Raw genomic sequence first — 24,955 nt, 5'->3', positions numbered from 1 at the left:
GGTCTGCTCCACTGGTCTCAGCTCTGCAGGGACTGTGGATCGGGCAGGGAGAAGGCAGGCAAGCTTGATCTCGTCGATCTTTGTCGCTCGAGTTCCGGCGGGAACTGCAACAAAGCAAGGGTCGAGGGCTGGTTGGTACCTGTTTGCACAGGGTGGTCACTCCTTGACCACAAGGGAGATTCTTCAGTCTTCTGCGTTGAGTAGAAAGTCGAAGGGTCCAGAATTCGTTTCTTATGTTTCTTCAGGATGATCTGAGTTGCATTGGCACTGCTCCCACTCTTATTCGAATCTGGTGGGCTGGACATCCTGCTAGGCCCCCTCCTATGGGTGGGACCCAGGAAGGGGGTGGTTACACCCCTTTCCTTTGATCCAGGCCGCGCTGGGACAGGGGCTGGGAGGCCCCAGAACCGGTTTGGCCGGATTATGCAAGGGGCAGCCTTGTGCTCCCCAGGCAGTGTCTGGTTTCTTTGAAACCTCCCTGCTACAATCCACTATCTCCTGTCTGGGGGGGTTTAACACCGCCCTTCGACAGGAAACCCTTTGTCCAGGCCACCATTTGCTGAGTTTCGGTCAGCAGCAGGAGGCCAGACCCGTGTCTGTGGCAGAGGCATCCATTTTGTGGATCTGAGGCTCATTTTAAATCAACCGCGTTTCAGTAAAGTAACATGTCTTATCCCTCTAGAAGGGTGGAATGCTACCCCCGTCGCCAGAACTGGCGAGGGGGTAGTATTCCAATTCGTATGACACCTTACACGACATGTTTTGATAAAGCCAAACCAAAGTTGCTATATAACCGCGAGGATTATAATGCGCTTAAGAGTATATGGTATGGCATTATCCCGGATCAGCTTAGGGAGTTGTTCCCGACAGCTGCAGACAGGCTCAGCTCATGCCAGAGCTCCATCTCACATAAAACCACGCACTCTGCCTCCAGGATTGATGAGGCCTTCCATAGGAGTGGCTTACAGGCTATATATGTGTCCAGATATAGGTTTAGATATAGGTATACTATATCTAAGCAAGGGGTGATTACACCCACTTGCCCCAGCTGAGTGATCAGCCAGTTGTGTCAATTTAAGAACCAGCCAGGGGTGGCAAAAGCTATGCTTCAGCCCCTGGTAGGCCTTGGTGGCACCTATGCCCTGAGCACCTATAGTGCATGGTACAGGGGCTGACAAGGAGTCCATTTCCAATTGTGGTATGTACCTATAGCACATGTATCATAAATTTAGAGAGAGAACAGCAGGCTGGGGGTCTGATTAGCAGGCCCACAGCCTCAGTAAGTCGAAAACCAGTGAAGCAAAAAGCAAAAATTGGGGTGACCATAGGATAGCAGACCCTACTCTCCTACACCAACACCTCGGGATGTTCCGATAGGTCCTCCCCCAGCAACTCTTTCAAAGCTTCACTCACTCTGTAGAATTGAAAGCGGTGTAACATTGTGCCTGCATCTGTTGTTCTTCACACCTGTTCCCAAGTCTTGACGACCCCGTCTTGAAACAGGTCTCCCGTCGTATCTATGTTTAGTGTGTGTATCACATGGGTAACCCCACGGCCCCCGCAGGGGGGCAGCCAAAGAGTCCATTCGATAGGCATATCCGGAGAGTACAGTAGTGCACCTGCCTGTTGTTGTAAGAGGTTATGCGAGGCATGGCGGGTCGAGTTCAGGGAGTCTACTATACTAGTTCTGCGGTCTCAGGGATCGAATATCATGGCAGGAAGTGGGAGTGGGTCAGCGAATAGCTTTTCCATGCGTAGAAACAGAATGTTTGATGCTCCATGTGCAGCCTTATAATATAACTCGAAATCTGGTGCACCCAGGCCCCCCATAGTTGTGAGAACCTGCCACCGTACCTGTGCCTGTTTACCTGCCCAAGCTAATTCCAGCATTAATTGATTATGTCTAAGGAAGAAGGAGCGCAGTAGAACTAATGGGATGTTCGTGAAAAGGAACAGCAGCCTGGGCAAAACCACCATTTTCACAATGGAGACCTGGCCTATTAGCAACAGCGGCAGTCTGGACCAAGACTCAACATCATCTTCTAGCTTAGCTATTGCTGTACCGTAATTTTCTCTGAACACCGTTTCAGAGTCTGTGTGTTACCGAATACAAGGTTGTGTATAGAATAGGTGGACCATTGTAACGGATAGTCCATTTCGAAATGATTCGTGACCGGGATGAGTGGGAACACAATGGACGTAGCCCAGTTTACTCGCAAACCTGACAGTGCGCCGAAGTGTACAGCCTCCCTGAGTACCGAAGATAAATTAAGTTCATGGTCGCATACATACAACAGAGTGTCATCTGCATAAGTAGACACTACTATCTCATATGTCAGAAAATTGATGCCTTTATGACTGTGGTATTCTCTGAGGGCACACGCCAGCAGCTCCGCTACTAAGGCATACAGCATAGGAGACAGTGGGCAGCCCTGCCAAGTCCCTCTGGAGATGGCAAACGAATCAGTAACGAAATAACCTAGTCAGATCCACGCTGATGGTCAATTGTACAATACGCCTATCAGCTGCAGAACAACTGTCCCCATTCCCATCCTGGACAGCACTTACTGCATAAAAGTCCACTCAACCGAGTCAAAGGCTTTCTCCATATCAAGGAAGACTGTTACCACACTAATATCTTGCTTAACGTGCTGCATGGTACCAAACACTGTACAAATGTTATAAGTGAGGTTCCTATTAGGGATGAAACCGGCCTGCTCCGGGGCTACTAATATAGAAGAAAGGGGGGCCAGTGGATTAGCTAATATTTTAGCGAAAATCTTAGTGTCCACACTAAGCAATGAAAGAGGGCGGTAAGAACCGCACTCCTCAGGGGGCTTCCCGGGATTAGGGATTGCTACTATGATCGCCTCTCTCATTGACTGAGGCATCGTGCCTGTAACGCACGAATATCGAATAGCGCAGAGAGATGGGGGGAAAGCAAGTCTACGAAGGATTTGTAAAAAGTAACTGTAAGTCCGTTGGCCCCCAAAGCACTTTTCGTTTTCATTCCTGCCAGTGCTTCTATGATTTAGTCTTTTTCAATTGGGTGCTTTAGGAACTCCCTGTGTGTGTTTGTGAGGAATGGCAGTTTTATATGCTCCAGATAGTCAAGTATCTACCTGTCCACCCCTTCAGAACAGTAAGCGTATAGTTCAGAGTAGAATTGTTTGAACCAATCAGCTATTTCTGCGTTGTCTGTCAGAATGTTGCCCTCGGCCGATCTCAGTTCAATGATTAGTGTTTTGCCTCGGTTGGCCTTCAGAATTTATGCAAGGACCGAGCCCGGCTGTCTCCCTCCCCATATGTATGAGCCGTGGCATGCTTGCCCAGATGCTTGACCTCACTATCCGCGGCCTCAAGATATAGTAGCTTTTATCTCATTAACGAGCTCCTCATCCCCTGTCGTGACTTCAAATCCCTCAGTTGTTGTTCTAGATCTGTTAGCTGCTGCCGAATAGATTTGAGCACTCCCGAGTGTTTGGACATAGCTATGCCTCTTATATATACACCTTAAAAGCCTCCCAAACAGTTTGGAAGTTGTCCACCGATCCAATATTGGAAGCAAAAAACTTCTCCATGGCTGCTGTCAGTGAATATCAGCTATTTTGTTGTGAAAAAATGTGGAAATCTGGTCACAGAGTTCTTGTGTCGGGACAGTGAGATCTGGCGACGGGGTGAGAGAGAGGGAGTCCACAATTTTAAAAAGATCTCTAGGAGAGCTGAGTGAGGTGGTCAAATCGGTGAAATAGGATTGTTTGGCTGCTAATACGTGGTCTGTGGGGGCAGGGAGAGGGTAAGAGCGGTGGGGCTTGTGTCAATTTGGTTTTCCAGAGGGGTGAATGAATGAAACTGCACTTGTATAGCGCTATCTACCCGGAGGCTTTGTAGCGCTTATGACTGAAAGCTTACTTAGCGCGGACTTGGGGCAGATCAGCAGGATTTAACATACAAATGGGTTTTCAGGGCTTTCCTGAAGGAAAGATGATTAGTAGTTCCTCGCAGGGATAAAGGAAGGGTGTTCCAGAGCTTAGCCGCGGTGTGTGAAAAAGAGCGGCCTCCCCAGCGGGCTTTCCTGACTCTGATGGAGGTAGCCAGCTGGAGGGTACCGGATCGAAGGGAGCGGGACGGGACATAGGGAGTGACCAAGGGCTGTAAAATTGCAGGGCCCACGCGATAGAAGGCTTTGTGTAAAATACACATGGCCTTGAATTGTACTCTAGCCGCTATGGGGAGCCAGTGAAGCTCCCTTAGGGCATTCCTTGCTGACTGCCAGCGAGGAAGATTGTAGAGTAGCCGGGCCGCACTGTTTTGGGTGACTTGGAGCTTCTTAGTGACAAAGGAGGGGGCTCCCATATAGAGGGCATTCCCGTAGTCCAGGCGAGATAGTATAAGGGCCTGGACCAGGATCCTCCTTGCCTGAAATGGAAGCAGAGGGAGCACCTTCCGCAGCATCCTCATCAATCCAAAACAGGTAGCTGCGGTTTTTGTGGCTTGGGCCGAGAAGTTCAAGGCTGTGTCGAACCAAATCCCCAAGCTTTTTATTTGGGACTTGGGGACGGGGGGCGGGCCCAGACATGGTGGCCAGATGGATGCAAAGACAGAGGGAGAAGGATTACCCAATAAGATGACATCTGTCTTCTCCCCGTTAAGTTTTAAACAGGAAGATTGCATCCATCTGGCAGCAGCCTCCAGACAGGGGCCTAAGGTGTTGGACGATCCCTCCGAGTGGTCTAAAGAGACCACCAGTTGGGTATCGTCCGCGTAGGTGACAATACGCACACCGAAGGGATGGACTATCCTGTCTAGGGGTTCCATGTAGGCATTAAACAGGGTGGGGCTCAGGGAGGAACCCTGAGGAACCCCACACCTGAGTGGATGTTTAGGTGACACCGCCTCACCCTCAAAGACCTGGAAGAAGCGGTCAGCCAGGAAGGATGTCAGCCATTCCAGGGCCGAGCCCACACGCCCATGTCCGCCAGTCGTTGTAATAGCGTGACATGGTTTACCGTGTCGAACGCGGCGCTGAGGTCTAATAGGATGATGGCGACTTTTCCACCCCGGTCTAACACTGTTCTTGCTTCCTCTGTTACCGCTAGGAGGGCGGTTTCAGTCCCATGTAAAGGGCGAAACCCTGTCTGAGAGGCACGCAGAAGGCTATTTGACTCCAAATAGTTCATCAAGATGTTATTTACGTGCCTCTCAAGCAGTTTGCTCAACCAGGGGAGCAGGGAGACAGGACGGTAATTCGCCAAGTTGGACTGGTCAAGGTTGGGATTCTTCAACAAGGCCATCACAATCGCACACTTCCATGAAGGATGTGAGCTAGTTTCCGTTGTCCAGACGTTGAATTATGAGTTATGTAACCCATCAGCCTTTAATGGGATAGCCTCCAGGAGGTCAGGCCGAATGACTAGATGGGAGCTGCAGGGGAGGGATGCGGCAGACTAACGTCGCAGCAATGACTGACGACCAGTCCCGTCTCCTACTGAATTGCATTTGTTTCAACGCAAGGTCAGTGCCCAAACACTCCCTCAAGATATGGGAGATACTAGCTGAGATAAAACCTGATATTGCCTTTATCACAGAGACTTGGCTAGGCAATAATAACTCACCTGATGTCGCCATTGCCCCACCTACAGGCTATAAACTGATAAAACGGGATAGTCAGGGACGAAAGGAAGGAGGAACAGCCATTCTTTTCAAAGACTGTTTCACCTCCTAGAGGAGCATGAAATCTTGGCTTTCCAAGTATCCAGTGGTGACCATAAAAATACTTGGGGGAGCAGTTATCTATAATCCCCCTGGATACAAACCAGATTTCAGTGCTCATTTGGTTTCTCAGCTAGTCCCCCCATGTTTAAAGCACATACACTTTGTAGTAATAAGGGAATTCATTGTCAATTTTGAAAATACTCCTCATTCAGTAACCAATCCCCCTCAAGTGATACTAACTGAGAACCCTGGATCCCCACCCTAAGGCTCAATACCGCCTCAGCAATTTTGTTCCCTTCACAGAAAAGCAGGTTCAAAAGCAAGGGACGAAGATAAATCAGGGTCCCCACTTGATCCATGCCCTCTTTTCTCGGATCATATCAACTCTATACTCCACGTAACTCGTATATTCAATAAATCCCTGGACACTGCTGTTTTCCCAGAGATCTAGAAAAAAGCTAAGGGTGGGCGTAGTTCGCGAAGTAGCGCTACGCGAAGCTACGCAAAGTGCACTTCGCACTACGCGAACTTCACGTAGCACTACGCGAGCTGCGTAGTAGCATGTTCGCACTGTGCAAGATGCGTTTTCAATGATTGCACAGTGCGGACAAGCATCCGGCACTGTGCAATCATTGAAAACGGCATCTTGCACAGTGCGAGCTGTAGTTTTCTGCTGCTCGAGTAGATTATTACTCGAGCTGCAGCTTTCTCAATGCGAACTGGTAGTTTTTCATTGAGAGCGGTCGCGAGCATGCGCAACCACTCACAATGAGAAACCTTACCTTCCTGCATTGAGAATCTCGCCGGGATGTCATTTTGCTTGCTCGCGGTCGCGAACATGACGTTCAGGACCGCAAACAAGCAAAAAATGAGTGCTGCACTACGCTACGCTGCACTACGCGTGTTCGCCCTGTGCTACGTGCAGCTCGCGTAGTGCGAAGTTGCGCAAACTTCGCGAACTCCGCGAGCGTAGCGTAGTGCTTCGCCCAGGGTTAAAAAAAAGCCACTGTTGTCCCATTACTAAAAAAAAGCAGGCTTGGACGTCCATAATCCGGCAAACTACCGACCAATCTCTCAGCTCCCTTATCTATCAAAAGTGTTGGAGAAGCTGCTTAACACACAACTGTCTAATAATCTTGAAACCAACAAGCTCCAAGATCCATCCCAAACTGCATTCAGAGCCACCAACAACATGGAGGCCACCCTCTTAGCAGTCTTAGATAATATCAGATCCTTAATTGAACAGGGCAAGGCCGCCACCATGATCTTATTGGACCTGTCGGAGGCATTCCACACAGTCTTGCATGGTCTATTACTGAGCACCCTACATGAAAAGGGTATATATTCTAAAGCCCTTCAGTGGTTCTGTTCCTTCCTAAGCAACAGAACACAAACAGTACAAATGGGACCTTACACCTCCAACCCAAAAACAAACAATGATGGCGTCCCACAGGGAGCCTCCTTTAGCCTCACCCTCTTTAATGCCTGTATATCATCTCTGGCTATAATCAGCAAAACATGGGGAGCCAGTATCTGCTCTTATGTGGACAACACACAGCTTCTGATAGCCCTTGAAGAAAGATACGAGGACCCCAGGTTTAAACTAACTAACTGTCTCTCAGAAATGGCGGCTTGGATGTTAGATCCCTGTCTGAAATTTCTGATAAGTCACAGAACCTACTCTTTGGAGGAGCCCACCTAATTTGAGATGCACCTTGGCAGCCCAAATCACATCTGCACCGTGCCCAAACAGGTCACAAGAAACCTAGGCATTCTTATCGACAAAGCACTAACCATGCAGGACCACGTCCATGCATTGTGCAGGAGAAGCTTCGCTACATTAAAACTCCTAAAAAGACACTTCTTATGGATCCCCCTGGAATGTAGGAAAACCATCATTCAGGCCTTGCTCATAAGCAAACTGGATTTCAGGAATGCACTCTATGTGGGCATGGCATACTACCTCTTCTCTCTCGTCTGCAGGTAATCCAGAACATGGCTGCCAAGTTGGTGTGCAACAAAAGCAAGTACAGCTCTGCATCAGTGTGCATGAGGGAGCTCCATTGGAGCCTGTGCGCCAAAGGGATAGATTAAAGTTCCAGGGCCATGCACTCAAAGCCGTACACCATCACAGCCCCAGAATCCTACAAAATAAAATCAAATTCTATGCTCCTAAATGGAATTTAAGATTGTGCAATCAGGCACGGGCAGAAACAAAATGCATTGACAGCAACTCACTGGATTGAAATACATCTAGAACTTTGTCATACCGATGACTATATGTAATTTATAACTAAGCTGAAACCACATCTGTTCCCCAGGGCCTTACTATTCAATCAGAGGCCTCTAACGTCACCTAACCCTCACTCAGGTTTTTGCTCTCCCTGCGCCGGCATAGCCACTTGGATGAATGTTGCGCTTATAAATAAATAAATACAAAAATAATCTCTCAAAAACAGCAATCAACCATGTCTAACCTTCGACTTTTAATCAGAAGTGGATCTAAGCCTAACAGCAGGCCTTAAGAAACTAAGACTATAGAGCACAATAATATTACCTGAAAGCATTTGTAAAAAGATAAAAGCAGGTTGGGCCTTACTAAAATGTGCTTTTTTTTAAATGGGGATAATATATGGCTTCCTGGGCACCTCATAAAAACTACAGAACATTTAAAAATAAATCATGTCCTGTGAATACTTACAATTGCAGCCACAGGGAAAAAAAGGCTCTGACTCTTATCCTCCTTTGAGAGTGAGCAATGAGGACATAAAGAAGTCCAACTGAAAACTATTCAATTAAAAATGGTCGTAGCTACTTTTGATCCCTAAAAGTTACAGCTCCGTTGACTGCATGGTTTTCAACACGATGTGCCTATGAGCTCTGGACTTCCTCAACTGTGCTTCTTCCCTATCCAACAACTGCTTTCTAAAGCAGGACTCCTTCACCCAACAGAAATTTTTCCTACAAAATGTTTCTGGATTAAAAAATAAGTCTCCCCTACCCAATCTTTTATACATTCCCTGATGTGATTAAGCCAGGGGATATGATAAAAATAGTCAAGGGCCAGACAATCCTTTAAAATCTCTTTACTTAATTCAATCCCTATCCTAATCTAAATTTTCATGCATAAAGAAAGGGGATGATAAGCCAAAATTTTGGAAAGATAGGCCATACCCAATTCTTTATGTACTATAAAAGTCGAGGTACCCTAAGGCACACATAAGGGCCATCTCAAAAAGTTGTTTTCTACAATCTACAACTCATCATGGGAAGTGTAGCCCCAGATCTCACTACCATAGGTTACCTTGGAGACACACTCAGCCCTGTATATCTGCAGAAGAGCCCCAATTGGTCTGTTGCCCAGTCGAGAAGCAAAATTAAAAACAGCATCATAAGATATCGCAAAGTCACCTTTTCTTCTACTTATTAGAAGCTGCCAATTCAAGGCAGAGTCGAACAATACCCCAGGTAAGAAAAAACACTAGTCTCAGGGACTGGGGTCAATCCAGCCATAAAAGTTTAAGATTTTCTAGAGCGGGTTCCCACCCACCACCATCACACAAGATTTCTTATTGTGAACCAACGGATCAAAATCCTTCATGAAATGGACAAAGGAGTTCAGCAAGATTTGCAGCCCCCTAGCTGTCCGGGCCACAAGGACAGGGTCGTCTGCATACAATAGTACTGGCAGACTTCACAGTCCATCTGTGGGCAATCCACAATTAGCTCAGAGAGGACCTGCTCCAGGCTGTTAACATATTAGTTAAAAAGGAAACAAGACAAAATACAACGTTGCCGGACCACTCTATGTATTAAAAATTGCTGGTTAACCGTAACATCTTTTGTATGAGGAACCCCCTTCTTAGTGTCTCTATGGAGATCCTTTAAAAAATGAACAATGCCTCTAGCTACCCCTATGGACAGCATGATCTGCCAAAGCGTGGTTCTGTTAACTCAATCAAACACGAAAGACAAATCCATAAAAGCCGGATGGATAGAACTGCAATGGGCAACTGCAAACTTGATAAGGACCATGTAAAGTTTCAAACATTGATCAACCGTTGACCGTCCCGGATGAAAAGCATTATGTACTTCTGATAAAATATTATTTTCGTCTGCCCTACCAGAAATCTCATCTAAAAGAAATGTGTCCAACAATCTTTACCACTGAATCAAGCAGGGAGATTGGCCTATAACAATGAGTGCTGTCCCTGTCTCCCTTTTTAAAAACAGGAACAATGGTAGATATCACCCAGGAACTCGGGGGACCAGTCACAACTGCTGATTTAATGATAGAGGTAAGGGCGAGTATCCAAATATCCATGTTAGAGATATAAAGATCGGGTACTCTCACTGGAGAGGGATAGGTCATTTGTCCCCTCTGCCATCCAACACTTTCCTTACTGTTGCTCTCACTAGACCAGAAATAGTAATTTTTACCCCTCCGCTATGCAACACGTTCCCCACTGTTGCTCTCACTGGAGTGGGAATACTAATTTTTACCCCTCCACTATCCAACACTTTCCATACTGTTGCACTCTTTGAAGTGTAAAATAGTCATTTTTACTCATCCGCTATCCAACACTTTCCTTACTGTTGCATTCTTTGGAGTGGGAATAGTAATTGTGTCCCCTCTGCTATCCAACACTTTCTCTACTGTTGCTCTCACTTGAGTAGGAATGATCATTTTTACCCCTTCGCTATCTAACACTGGAATAGTAAACGTAATTATTTTGCTATCCACCACTTTTGCTACTGTTGCACTGATTGTATTGGGAAATGTAAGTTTAAATAATTTTTAATAGTTTAATGTTTGAAATTATTGTAGAATTATTTTTTATATTTTAAATTATTGATATATATATATATATATATATATATATATATATATATATATATATATATATATATATATATATATATATATTCAATGAAAAAACCATTGGTTTTAGAATTATTTTTTATATTTTAAATTATTGATATATATATATATATATATATATATATATATATATATATATATATATATATATATATATATATATATATATATATATATATATATATATATATATATATATATTCAATGAAAAAACCATTGGTTTTAGGCCATATATAGTTAGGGATTTGCATTTACAAAACCTTATTTTACTCGCATAAAACCATTGAAATTCCATATATAGTTATAAGCGCTAACTATATATCGCGCACCCGCAATCCACTGCTGATGATGTCACATATTACATCATTCATGACATGGTTAGTGACATCACTGATGACATCACTGATGCCCTAAAACTGATGGCCTAAAACCAATGGTTTTTTCATTGAATTTTCAAGGTTTTGTAAATGCAAATTCCTAACTATATATCCACTATAACCTATGGTTTTTTCTGTGAATTTCATTGGTTTTTTAATAGCAAATATGAAAAGCTTTAAAATGTCAAGTACGTGATAGATAAAAACATTTTCGTATTTATGCACGCTGATGTGCTTTGAACGCTGCCCCCCTCCCCTCTTTTCTCTTAGTAGTACTCTCTCTTTGCAGATAGTGAAGAGTAGTTAACGCAGGCCTTTACCCCCGTTGTAATCCATCCTGCCTGCTTGTCTCTCCATTTGATTGATTATTATCCAAGCATTTACTGTTTTACAATTGATTCTCTTTGGTTCATTCTCTATTTACAAACAAGCACAAAGTCGCAATACTCTGTTTAGTCTTTGCAGATCGTGAAAAATCGTGTAAAAAAATAAAAGTAATCGAGCAAAATCAGTAGGCGGCTAATTGGATCTCTTTTTGACCTCGCTAAAATAGAAATATTATAAACAACCCTTCATGAGAAATACGAAAATAGTGAGATGAACTGAGCTCCACACCATGAGGGCTGCAAGACAGCTCGGCTCCGTCACCCACCCCGCCCAAAATAACGACAAACCCTATGCAAATATTAAAAATATAGACAACACACCAGCAAAGAAACAGGGTAAAACATTTTATTAAATAACTATTTACATAACGTTGGTTTATAAGATGATGTCAGTAGTGGACCGATGTGTGAATAGGTCGGAAGCAGCACAAGGCGCCAAGATCCGGATGGAAAGTCCTGGATGTTGGGTGCCATAGTTCAGAGTTCTGAGTTTGAGCCTTTTTCAATGCCTGTGCTTTGTTGTTTCCCCTCCATCAAAAACAAAAAAAAAATATAAAACTGTGCAAAAATACAAAAAAATCAAAAAATGTTTACAAAAGCAGTGCTTGTAAGACTGTCTGAAGCTTATTTCCACCTACTGCAGCTTCACTATTCTCAAAGTAAGTGAGGGTCGTTTGTGGACCTGACTGCATTTGAAAACAATGTTATATGGTACCTCCCTAAACCGCTTGACGGAGGCCCCCGAGGGGCGGTGTGATGGCACGGACTCGGAGAAGACGCTTGGCTCCGACCCCCTCCCCAAGTCTTATAGCACTGGTGTAGCCTGAGATCGCCCCCGACATAGGCGGCCGGCTCCCGGGGTCCGGCGGAACTTTTTGCCTTTTGATGACTCTTCTATTCTGGACTTTGTCCCACAATCCGTTTGACCTGAAGACACGCTGTAGTGGGGCGCCCCTTTACCGTTTTAGTTGCCATTCCGCCCGCTTTTGCTACACTGTGCCTCTTCCGCCATTCAGCTGTTTACCGCCCGCTCTTGCGACTACAGCGTCTCGCTCACCATGTAGTTAAGTTGCTCCCGCTCTTGCGGTGCAGCGATAGGCGGCTGCCACAGGACTCTCAAAATGGCGGCCGGCTCTTCGGTTTTGGGCCTGGTCCACTAAAATGGCCCTGGGACACCTTGGAACTCGGACGCTTCCCTGATAGGGCTTGGGTCCCATTCTCGAAAGCGTCCCCTCAGCCGTGAAGATTCTACAAAAGTCTTGGGGGCCCCCGACTCCCGCAGGCTTCTGGTGGGGAGCGGCTGCCATGTCTGCTCGTGGAATGGCCAGGACGGAGCTACGAGATGGTAGTGCTCTCATGCTGACGCCAGCTTTAGTCTGAAACATCCAGAAACACTGTAGACTACCAATTCGATCAGTTCCGGTAGCGCCCCAACATGACCCGGAAGAGAAGAACTTGCCCTCCCCTCTTTGACTGATGGTTCTTGTTGCCTGTCCCCTCTGTTGTCATTTAACAGAACTTTTTGGACTGCTGAAAGGGGTTGTGTTCCGAACGCTGGTTGGTGGAGACATTTTGACTATATTCTTGACCTACGTTGTCGCGTAATGCGTTATATGACACGCCGCGTTAGCGCACCCGGAAGTGATCCGGGGCGCGGCGCGCAGCGCGTAACGTAAGCATAACAGGACATGTGACTTGTTAATAAAACTTTTCATTGGTTCATTTTACTTTTGTTATTTTAATGATGAAAAGCTTGGTCATATGACCTAAAAATTACGCTTTTTATTGTTTTCGAACATTATTTTTTTTAAAACATATATGTTATAATATTCCAGGCTAATGTACTTTCCCGGAAAATTTACAACTGTCCTGCAAGTAAAATATATTCCTTTTTCGAGAAAAAGGGCGTTTCTTCGTTCCATGACGGAGCCGTTGAGTAAAAGAGACTCGGCCTGCTGTCTTAGTCGCCGATACGCCTGATTATCAGATTCTTATCGATCACTTTATGTTGCAGGAGTGGAAAACACAACTGCCCTTGACCATTTATCTTTACTACGTTCCTACATATTATACCTTTTATCCGTCATGTAATTGGACTGCTTTATTTCACTTGCCTTTTACTGATTCGAAAACAGTGACTAAAAGTAAAAACTTTACCAATGTAAATACTACTACCGTGTTTTGTTTTAAAAACCTTTATTGTGAAAATGTCAGTATACAAATACGGGCCTATAACCACCTGGGCCGGCCACGGAGCAAACTGAAATCGTATATGATGAGGAGACATTTACACTGTAGAGGAACGTAACGAGCGGGCCATTAGGTTGCAAGAACTAAGGTGTCTAACAGTTGCGGAATCGGTGGACGTACATTTTGTAATTAAAATAAGACAGGGCCACTTACAATAAAATTTTCTAGATATACATTTGCGGGCAAGGAGTTACGAGTCCCATTTATACCGGTGCCATTTTGGGCGAGGCCGGGCAGGTCCAAGATATAGTCAAAATGTCTCCACCAACAATCGGCCAGACCAGAACCCCTTTCGGCCCTTTATGCTACAAGATGGTGTCTTCCATTCAGAAAATATTGTTGGCAGCATTTTGAAAGGAAAGATAAACAGCCGTTCTCCTAGTGAGTCTCACATTGTTACATTTAGGAAGAATGTTGAAGAGTAATATGTGGAAAATCTGAAGCCATTTTTCTACAAACTCTCAATCAGCCTAAGTCATGGGCGATCTTTGTCCACACCAGGGCAATAGTGAAGCTGCAGCAGGTGCAAAAGAGCTTCAGACAGTCTTACAAGCACTGCTTTTCTAAAAAATTTTTTGTATTTTTGCACAGTTTTATATATTTTTTTTGTTTTTGATGGAGGGGAAACAACAAAAAACAGGCATTGAAAAAAGCTCAACAGTGCAGGGCGCCTTGTGCTGGTTCCGACCTATTCACACATCGGTCCACTACTGACATCACCTCATAAGCCAACGGGGCACCCCACACTGACTTTCGGCGCAGCATTGTAGGATGGCCACACCAGTGCGGCAACTTGCTGGACACCACCTCGGTGCCATCCGGATCTCGGAGCGTTCGAGTCACTGTACCGCAAGAGTGACCGGAACTCAGCTGGTCACGCCGTCTTTCGGCGCAGCATTGTAGGATGGCCATACCAGTGCGCCAACTTGCTGGACACCACCTCGGTGCCATCCGGATCTCGGCGCGTTCGAGTCACTGTACCGCAAGAGTGACCGGAACTCAGCTGAACACGCCGTCTTTCGGCGCAGCATTGTAGGATGGCCACACCAGTGCAGCAATTTGCTGGACACCACCTTGGGCAACAGTGAAGCTGCAGCAGGTGCAAATAAGCTTCAGATAGTCTTACAAGCACTGCTCAGAACTCTCAACTATGGCACTCAACATCCAGGACTTGCCAATCGGATCTTGGCGCCTTGTGCTGGTTCTGACCTATTCACACATCGGTCCACTACTGACATCACCTCATAAGCCAACGGGGCACCCCACGCCGACTTTCGGCACAGCATTGTAGGATGGCCACACCAGTGCGGCAACTTGCTGGACACAACCTCGGTGCCATCCGGATCTCGGCGCGTTCGACTCACTGTACCGCAAGAGTGACCGGAACTCAGCTGGACACGCCGTCTTTCGGCGCAGCATTGTAGGATGGCCACACCAGTGCGGCAATTTGCTGGACACCACCTCGGTGCCATCCGGATCTCGGCGCGTTCGAGTCACTGTACCGCAAGAGTGACCGCAACTCAGCTGGACACGCCGTCTTTCGGCGCAGCATTGTAGGATGGCCACACCAGTGCGGCAATTTGCTGGACACCACCTCGGTGCCATCCGGATCTCGACGCGTTGTGCTGCCTTCGGCCTATTCGCACATCGGTCCGCTACTGACGCCGCCTCATGTGCCAACGGATTTTCTACGCTTTTTGTAGCCCTATGCCGCATAACAGGTCATGTGACTTGTTTATAAAACTTTTCATTGGATCATTTTACTTTTGGTTTCCTAAAGATGGAAGGCTTGGTCATATGACCTAAAAATAACACTTTTCATTGGTCTAGAACATTTTTTTTTCCCAAACGATGAAAGCCCCACCTTGTTTCTGGATCATTCAGACTGAAGCTGGCGTCAGCATGAGAGCACCACCATCTCGTGGCTCCGTCGTGGTCATTCCGCGAGCAATCATGGCAGCCGCTCCCCACCGGAAGCCTGCGGGAGTCGGGGGCCCCCAAGACTTTTGTAGAATCTTCACGGCTGAGGGGACGCTTTTCGACAATGGAGCCCAAGCCCTAGCAGGCAAGCGTCCGAGTTCCAAGGTGTCCCAGGGCCATTTCAGTGGACCAGGCCCAAAACCGAAGAGCCGTCCGCCATTTTAAGAGTCATGTGGCAGGCGCCTATCGCTGCACTGCAAGAGTGGGAGCAACTCAACAACATGGTGAGCGAGACGCTGTAGCCGCAAGAGCGGGCGCAACTCAGCTGGATGGCCGCCACCTGGGGAGGCCCGTTCACGCCGCCTCCCCCACTGCCCCCCCCCCCCCCCGGGCCGCCGCACGCAAATTTTCGGAGCAGCATTGTAGGATACCAAAACCAGTGCGGCAGTTTACTGGACATCACCTGGGTGCCATCAACATCTCAGCGCGTTCTGCTGCCTTGGGACTATTCGCACAACAGACCGCTACTGACGAAGCCTCCCCCCGCACCACCCGGGACGCCCCACGCCAATTTTCGGAGCAGCATTGTAGGATCCCAAAACCAGTGCGACACCCAGGCGACATCACCTGGGTGCCGTCCAGAACTCTGCACGTTGTGCTGCCTTGGGACTATTCGCACAAAAAACAGCTTCTGACCATTGTTGCTTTTTTGGGTGAAAAATGTTTAAATGTTTTTACAGTTTTTGTTCCGTTCATTATAGTTAAAAGTTAATAAAGTTTTAAAATCTAACTTTGTTGGAGTGCTATATATGTTTAAAAAATCGGGTGAATGGGGCCTTGAATCGGGTTATTGTCATGTGTGGGCTTTGCAAGTGTACTGCTACAAGATCGGACATTTCAAACTCAAATGCACGTTCTTTTTCTTACCTTTCCGAAGCATGGAGCGCAATAGCAGGCAGAGAAAGGGTGATGCACGTGTTGAACACTGCCTGGCCTGGCAAGTTGCTGGCAGTGCCCCCCCCCGCCCGCTCCTGAAAGAGGGCACACACACACCGCCGCCCCGAGTACTTCACAAATCTTTAAAAGACCATGCGCTTGTTCATGAGGCTTAAATGGTTTATCACCCCTTCTAGAACCCCTGCATCGACCCTCTGACGTTTCCTGGAAGAATTAGCACGTAACACAATACCAAGCCCTGTCATCTGAAACCCCCGAGAAATCATGGGGCATATTATCAAGGGGGTTTATTTCCGCTTTTTTGGCTTTAAAAGCCAAAAAAAAAAGAGATAAAATTATTTCCCTATTACCAAGCTGTCGCTAACACCAGTTAGTGACAGCTAAAAGGAGATAGCGACCATCTTGGGCCCCGCTTTGCATATCAGTGATATTTATCACTAATGACATGCAAAGTGGGCGTGCCAAGATTTTAGCGACTGGAAACAGTCCCTAACCATCGCTATCTCCTATTACCAACTTTTGGAGATATTCGCGCTAAGCGCGAATATCTCCAAAACCTAACACCTGCCCTGAGCAGTTTTAGCCATGTTATCCAATGGGAAGTGGATAACATGGCTAAGAGCATTTGCTGGATAATGCATGAATATCGCTGACTTTTCAACGATATTCATGCATTGCGGCCGTTTTTTATCGCATTTGCGATAAACCTTGCTAATAGCAAGGTTTATGTGCGATAAAATTCGCCGATGTGCGGCGATAATTTTTGTCTCTAAACAAGTTAGAGACAAAAATTATCGCTAGTTGTTGGTAATATGCCCCCGGGTTTTTGCTTGCAGGAATCGTGAGGCGGGAGACTAGCACTGAAATCAGTAGTCTCACGCCTGAATTGGGAGGGTTGGCATGTCTGGATACTCTACAGCTGGGGCCATAAACTACATCCGCAGGGCTAGGTGATAGCCTAGGTCCGGCCTGGACAATCGGACACAGAGGAAGAGGAGTGTCAGAGGGTGCGGTAGTGAATAGGGTGAAAGGGAGGTGTCGGGCGGGCACAGGGTGTGATTCTCAGAGAAGAGCAGCGCAGATGGGGGGAAGTATATGGCCCATGCATGAGAGAAAGAGCGGGGGTGACCAGTGCGTGGGGGAGATGCTTGCGAGGGTGGGGAGCCATGCTGAGGATCGGCGGCGTGCAGAGAGTGGCCCTGGTCAAGGCATCTAAAATGGCTGCCGTGCACGACAAAATTGTGGCATTGGACAAAAATGCAAGATGGCGCAGACAATGTTTATCAATAAGGATTCATTTATAACAAAATATTTACTCGCAGTGACAAAATGGTGGTCAACACTTCCTGATTTCCATCGAATCGAACGTTAACAAACGTCACGCAGCAAAAAAAAAAAAAAAAAGCTCACGCACAGAACAGTTTTTAGCCATGTTATCCAATGGAAGGTGGATAACATGGCTAAGAGCATTTGCTGGATAATGCATGAATATCGCTGACTTTTCAGCGATATTCATGCATTGTGGCCGATGTGCGCCGATAATTTTTGTCTCTAAACAATTAAAACGAAGCACAAAATGGCGAATTCCCGTTTCGCTACCAGTTTGCGGCCCAGTTCGCGGCCCGTGAAGCCCTTCTACCGTGAAAAATCATTTTTTTTTATTTTCCCCACGGGACCCTTTAATAACCCCAACAACATTCCTAGGGGGTCAAGAGGGGTATACCTTGCCCCCTTTCATTAAATTCCCCCTTCGTTTTTCACCTCTTCTTCTCTCTCGATCCTAGCGAGAGATAAGATGGCGGCCGCTCCGGACTGTTTAGAATGTTGACAGACACCGGAGAGCCAATCAGCTTTCTGCGCGCAAAGTTCCGTTTCGCGAAAAGTAAGCGGACCGGATCGCTGCCCGGAGCGCTGTTACAGATATATATCTTGTTTTGAACGTTAATTTCTCAAAAACTACTGGAGCACATATATTGAGACCTAGCAAAGGCACATCGGGCTAACAGTCCCTACAATTTTGCCAAGTTTCGTGCAAATCCATTCAGCCGTTCGAGCTAAAAGTGAGTCCAACCGCCCTATGTGAATTGACATGGGAAAAACGCGTTTTGGGACCCCCCTTTTTTCTCGGCCCCCCCTCGACAAAACCCCCCCAAATTTTCAAGGGCTGCTCAGGAACAAAATGTGCCATTTTCCTGAAAATTTCAGCCGATTCCGTCCACAAACGCCAAAGTTATTAGACATAGAATTTTCAAAAATCCCATAGGGAAAAAATCCTAACTATATATACCTACTGGCGATAGCCAGTAGGTAATATATATATATATATATATATATATATATATATATATATATATATATATATATATATATATATATATATATATATATATATATATATATATATATATATATATATATAATTTTTATATAATTTTAAAGTTTTAAAATAAATTAAAGATAATAGTTTATGAATAATTTTGAAGTAAATATATATATATATATATATATATATATATATATATATATGTATATATATATATATTTGTGAGTATAACTTATGTTTGTGTTTTAATTTTTTATTATTTTTTTGTTGTGTATGTTAAAATGTATTTTAAATGTAATGTATTTTGCTAACATTAATATTAATATTTAATCTACTTAATATATATTATTGTATTTCATATATAAATGTCAATAAATATCTTTTACATCTATGCATTTAACATCAATATTAGAAATGTTTGTACTTACCTGTGTAGGTATGGGAGTTGATATTTTTTTATTCTATATTTTTTGATATTTTTAACATCAATGTTTTTGTCATTGATATTCTATCAGTGAACCAAAAATATCCCAGGGGAAGAGCTACAATTGTAGAAGTAGAGCCACAATGAGTAGACTGGTTGGCGGCTGTTAAAATTTTCCCCGCCACATAGAGTCTGTTGAAGTTAATAATGACACAGTCGCCCTCACAATTCTCCTAAGTGGTAAACATCGTTTACAACGATGTTTTCACAACGCGGTACCTTTACACCGCGGCTGTGACAACGCAAGTCGTTACCACGACTTGCGCTGGAGGGCGCTCAAGGTCTAAAAATAGTTAATTTACTATCCTAACACCTTCCCTAGGGTCCACGGGGACTGGTGTTAGAATAGTAAATTAAACTGTTCGAAATCCGCGCCCCCCCAACGCAAGTCGTGGTAACGACTTGCGTTGTCACGGCCGCGTTGTAAAGGTATGCGTTGTAACGGTACGCGTTGTACCGTCATATATCCCTTCTAAGCTCTCCCTACCCAATTGACTCTACTCACCATGTTGATGTGTCTTTGCACCTGTATGCCTATAATTGTATTGAGGTTCAACCAGTGCAAGACCTTGTTCTTAAGTTGACCAAAGTCCTCCGTGCTTCTCCAGACCATTACATACACGTCAAATTTTTTCCCCTCCTTTGGGCTCATCAGCAAGTTTTCTATTAGCAACCCTGGGTCTGTCGTTGGAACTAGTTCTCCCTATTGAGGATGCCCCCTTGTTTATCGACAAGGGGAGACAAGTAGGTTGCATGAGCAGGTGTGACACAAAAGTGATACCCTCAGGCTATTATGGTATCAGCGGCTCATTACCCCTTTTGCCACCTTCCTGATCCCTATGACTCTCTATGTTAGACAAAACAGTTAAAACAGGATTGTGAGTATATACTGCTGTTGAGCCAGCCAAATTTAAACTGATTAAGGGTAATAAGCTCCTTTTCTATTTCTGTTAAATGATGCTTAATTGAATCCAGTTTGGTCTCCCTAGTAGCTAGCAGGGAGACTGTAAGTAAGTTCAACATTATTACACGTTTTGATTTAGCCAAAACTTGTGAGTCAAGCAAGCATGTCTGTGGACCGTCAACCCTCGGGCACTTGGATTTACTGCCGGTCAAATTATGTTTCTTTTTGGCTCCTGTTCCCACTCTAGGGTCCTCTGCTGGAACTGCTGGAGCTACCTGGGTATGCAATAACAATTGGGTGCCTGTCCCTGTAGACAAGAACGGAATGAATCAGACAGTTATGCCATCCCACCACCCTTCTCCTGGACTATAGGCAGGGTGGTTGGTCCTAAGTTCTGTAATAAATGCTTTGATGGTAGTGTGCCCAGAGACACAAAGAATGGTGGGGTATTACTTTAACCCCACCGCAGCGGCGACAGCCTCATTTTTAAAAATGCCAATGCTTCCATTATTTTCTGTTAATCCTTTTTCTCATTTCATTCTTAAATCCTTATATTATACGCTGTGCGATCCTTTTACTTTTAGTCATCTTTCTTAAACTCCTCATCATGCAAGGTAGTTGCCAATTTCCCAAGTTTTCTCATGTATTGGCGGGCCATCCGAACCTCTCAACCAAAAACATGTAATGATGCATGGGTCCATTCAAGCAGTTAGTTTATTTATCCAATGCATTTCGAACCCTTTCTGGGTCCTTCGTCAGGGAACATACTGAAAGTGACAATAAAACATTTATTAGCAACCCACACTTTAAACCATGAACTCTAATATTTTTGAAAAAACTACATTCTCGTTGTCTACTAGAATAGATGGCAGATGGTGGGGAAACGGAAGGTTTAATCAGCATAGTATAGCGTTAAATCCGACAGACAGGTATCATGAAGGACCACCCAATGGAGTCCAAGTTTATGTAGGCCTCTATGAGCAACCCTCCTTGCAAACAGAGAGAGCAGTAGAATCATGCACCAAAATGGTTATAGGCAAAGGTTTGGTGTAACGAGAAGGATAAAAGGTAAATTAGCCCCTACCAGCTCTTGTTGATTGTCCTGAGCTCTTCCATGGAGATACCCTCTTCTTACTTGCAGTTGCAGCCACCCAACAAGAATGAACAAAAGCACCACAGAGTCAGGAGACTAAGCGGGGGCCCAGTCTCCTCTGGTCTCTGAAAGGCACGGATGGACTCGCCCTTGGCCCGGGTGTGGCCTGTGTGTGTCCTGTGCTGCAGAAGGTGGTGGGATGCTTTTCAGTACATGGCTTGGGTGAACTGGTCACGGGCCCTCTTCCTCTTAAGCATAGTATTCTAAGACACAAAGTCCCTGCAGCAGCAGATCAGCACCACACCAGTAAGCCAGACATCCTGCCAAATATTATTCTAATGCATGCTATGGGAGAGCCACTAGAAAAGATGATGTTGTAATTATTGTAAGGGAACAGAACTACCCCCCCCCCCCCAAATATGACAGAAATGTAAGTAATGGAGGTATTGCAGACTATGGAAGAGGCAAGCACTAGCTCCCAGGAGCCCACTACCAAAATCCTAACAGACTCCCTAAAGTCCCTGAACACAACACAGGCCAACTATCACCTATTACCACTATAAAAAGTTTGATTGCATGCACTACAAGGTCCACCAGCATTACTCCTACTGCCCCTAGAAGATACCATGATATAGAAATACCAGAACATTTACAAATTACACATAATGAGGAACCATTTCAGGTATATGACAACCTAACAATGATAGATGAATCCTAACATTTTCTACAGCAGATAACTTATTAAAATGAAGCCAATGTCAAACCTCGATGATGGAGGAGACCTTCCAGATGTGCTTCAAACCATTCAATCAGATATACACCATACATCGTAAATATGAAAACACAAATAGCTCTTATATATATGCATTACTACTAAATAAACAAACTAGCACTTACTATTTTTAACACTACTCCAATCTTAACTAACTTGAGGAAGGTTTTAGACACTAAAGGGGTAACATTTATTGTTCACAGTACAATACATTTTCTGCAAGATGATGGATACTAAATATTTTATATACACAATCAATACTTCATACTCATATATATACTTTGATCTACAAACGAAATGCTAAACAAAAAAATAACCCACACTAAAAACCTATATATTTAACATTAAACATTAACATAATAAACAATATGCGCATCACTGTTAATTATCAATATATTTTTTATTTATATTTAATAATATTCCTAAAGTTTGAAATTACATAAAATATGCTTCAAAAATAAAAACAAAATGAAATAATTCTCAAAACAAATATTATGAATATTTGTTATATTAAAATTAACTAATTTAACAAAATGTATTCCCAGCAACAGAACATATTCCATTAATTCCAATAATTACATATTAAAATGTCATTATTATTTTTTAACTACATGTTTCATAAATAAACATATAACATATAAAATATACAACAAAATGTAAATGTATACATCATAAATAATACATATTTATTCTATTTTTCATATTTAAAGAAGACATTCCCAAATATGATACAATATAAAGAAAAAAATAAAATATTTCCCAAAATGTATTTTTAATGGCATTATAATTTTGAAGAACATAACAAATACTTAAAATGATTTAAACAGTTGAGAGAAATACATTGACATATATTTTATATTAATAAATGCATTTTTGCTATCTATTATTTTTCCCATATTCTATAATTTAAATAATTGTTTTAATATTTATATTAAATTAATATTTTCTTTCATTTAATATAATGTATATATGCATTTAAATTGATGGTAAACTACTATCTAGAAAAACTATTAATGTAAGAAAATACATTTATAAAGTTTACAATATTAATTTGCATAACCTTAAATATTTAACATTAAACCTAACTTCAAATATTCACTTATTAAAAGTATCCCCACCAGTATCTTATAATAAGCATCCCGCTACTAAAAACAATGATATATTCAATATTTTTACACATTAATATAATGAAAAATGTAACTTTAAAAAGTACAATGATTTATAAAATATCTTACTAAACACACATATAAAAAATGTATATAGAACAATATTTTCTAAACATAGCCCTCTATATGCTATTCTTACTTCGATATTCCTGATATCTGGATAGGTTTGATACAATATTTCTTATTCAATATTTTGTCCAAACACCATTCCTGTCACTACACCCATATATAGTAATTCTGGGCAAATAGTTGTTTGAAGATATGTTAGGAAAAACACTTACCAACTTCTCGAAGAGAGAAATAATGATGAGGTTCAGGGCAAAAAAAAAATCATTCCCTTCTATGGGATATCTATTTAACCTTAGGGCATGATTATGAGTTCAGCAGTCCAAAGCACTGCCAAACCAGTAGTGGCAGTCCAAAGACTGCCACAATTGGGGAACGCCCGCAGTATTACTGTGGTAAATAAAATTACCGGGACTATTTTTCTATACATTAAATGACAATAAAGGATAGCTCAATAAAATGAGAGGCAGAGTCCGTGGTATCTGAGTCATACGGGCTTTAATTAAGTGGCCCGAGCCAATGGACATCGGGTTCCATCACCACTAAGGTTCAGGAAGGGATATTCAACATTTTATTAACATCACACAATATATATAGTAAAACTGTAAAGTTGCATTGAATACAGTAGGCGTAACAAGTGAAAAGAAGAGACATAAGAACATATGGGCGTAAAAGAAGGCGTGTACAGGGCGTACACGGAGGTGTGTGATGTAGACGTCACAGAAGTGTCATAGGTGGGTGGATGCATAGAGGAAATCTGCAGGGTCAGCAGGAACTTTAACACAGATGCGCAGATGCGCGCCCAACTAGCATGACGTGAGATTGACGTGGAACTGGGGAGAGCTGGGGGCTTGACTTTAGCACTAATAGAGGAGACTGATGTCTGGGATGTCAAAAAGACCTGCACCTATAGCATATCTGATATCTTGTGTTTGGAGGATGTATTATCTAAAGTAAAAGGTCTCTCGGGCAGAGGCTATTCATCACTGAATGCTAGTGGGTGCATACGTGTCTTGGTGCAATGCGCGGGGACATGGGCCTACTATGGCAACAGGAGCAGTAAATTACTTGCATGGAGACAGGATGGCCGGGCCCTTTGCTCTGCAGCCGGAAATATGTTTACCTATATCACTAGACTGGAATGCGTTTTCGCGGAGGCTGAACAGATAACTGTAGGCATAATACCGTCTTGGCAGGCAGGCCAGGCCGAGCCGGGCACCGCTTTGCTTGAGCAGGAAGTAAGGTAGAGGTCAGGGATGCAGACCTAAACTGCAGCTTTCAGAGACAGAAGTGGTTCGGAGTCAGAAATCAGGGCCTGGCTCGGCTGAGCCAGAAAACATGTGTTTCTCGATGTTAAAACGTATACCATTTAAATGCATTGGCATGGTAGGTTTTAAGACTGAATTATCGTTTTATTCATGGTGGATCTGGTAGATGACATGTTAACGTTGGACGCAAATGCATATGCGTCTTCATTTCCGGCCATGGAGGGAAAATGCATGGATGTCATGCGCATACATGGAACGTTGGGGTACACGATAGGGGACATACTTGGCCATACAAAATTCAATTTTCCTCATTCCCTCCTTGTCCCCTACGTTCCCTTCAGGATATGTCTATTTTCATGAGGCCATCTATTGTTCATATAACATCATTTGCC

This window comes from Lissotriton vulgaris, chromosome 6 (genome assembly GCF_964263255.1).
Source record: "Lissotriton vulgaris chromosome 6, aLisVul1.2, whole genome shotgun sequence".
Lineage (NCBI taxonomy): Eukaryota > Metazoa > Chordata > Amphibia > Caudata > Salamandridae > Lissotriton > Lissotriton vulgaris.
The sequence above is the reverse complement of the archived record's forward strand: the minus strand, read 5'-3'. Positions refer to the sequence as shown.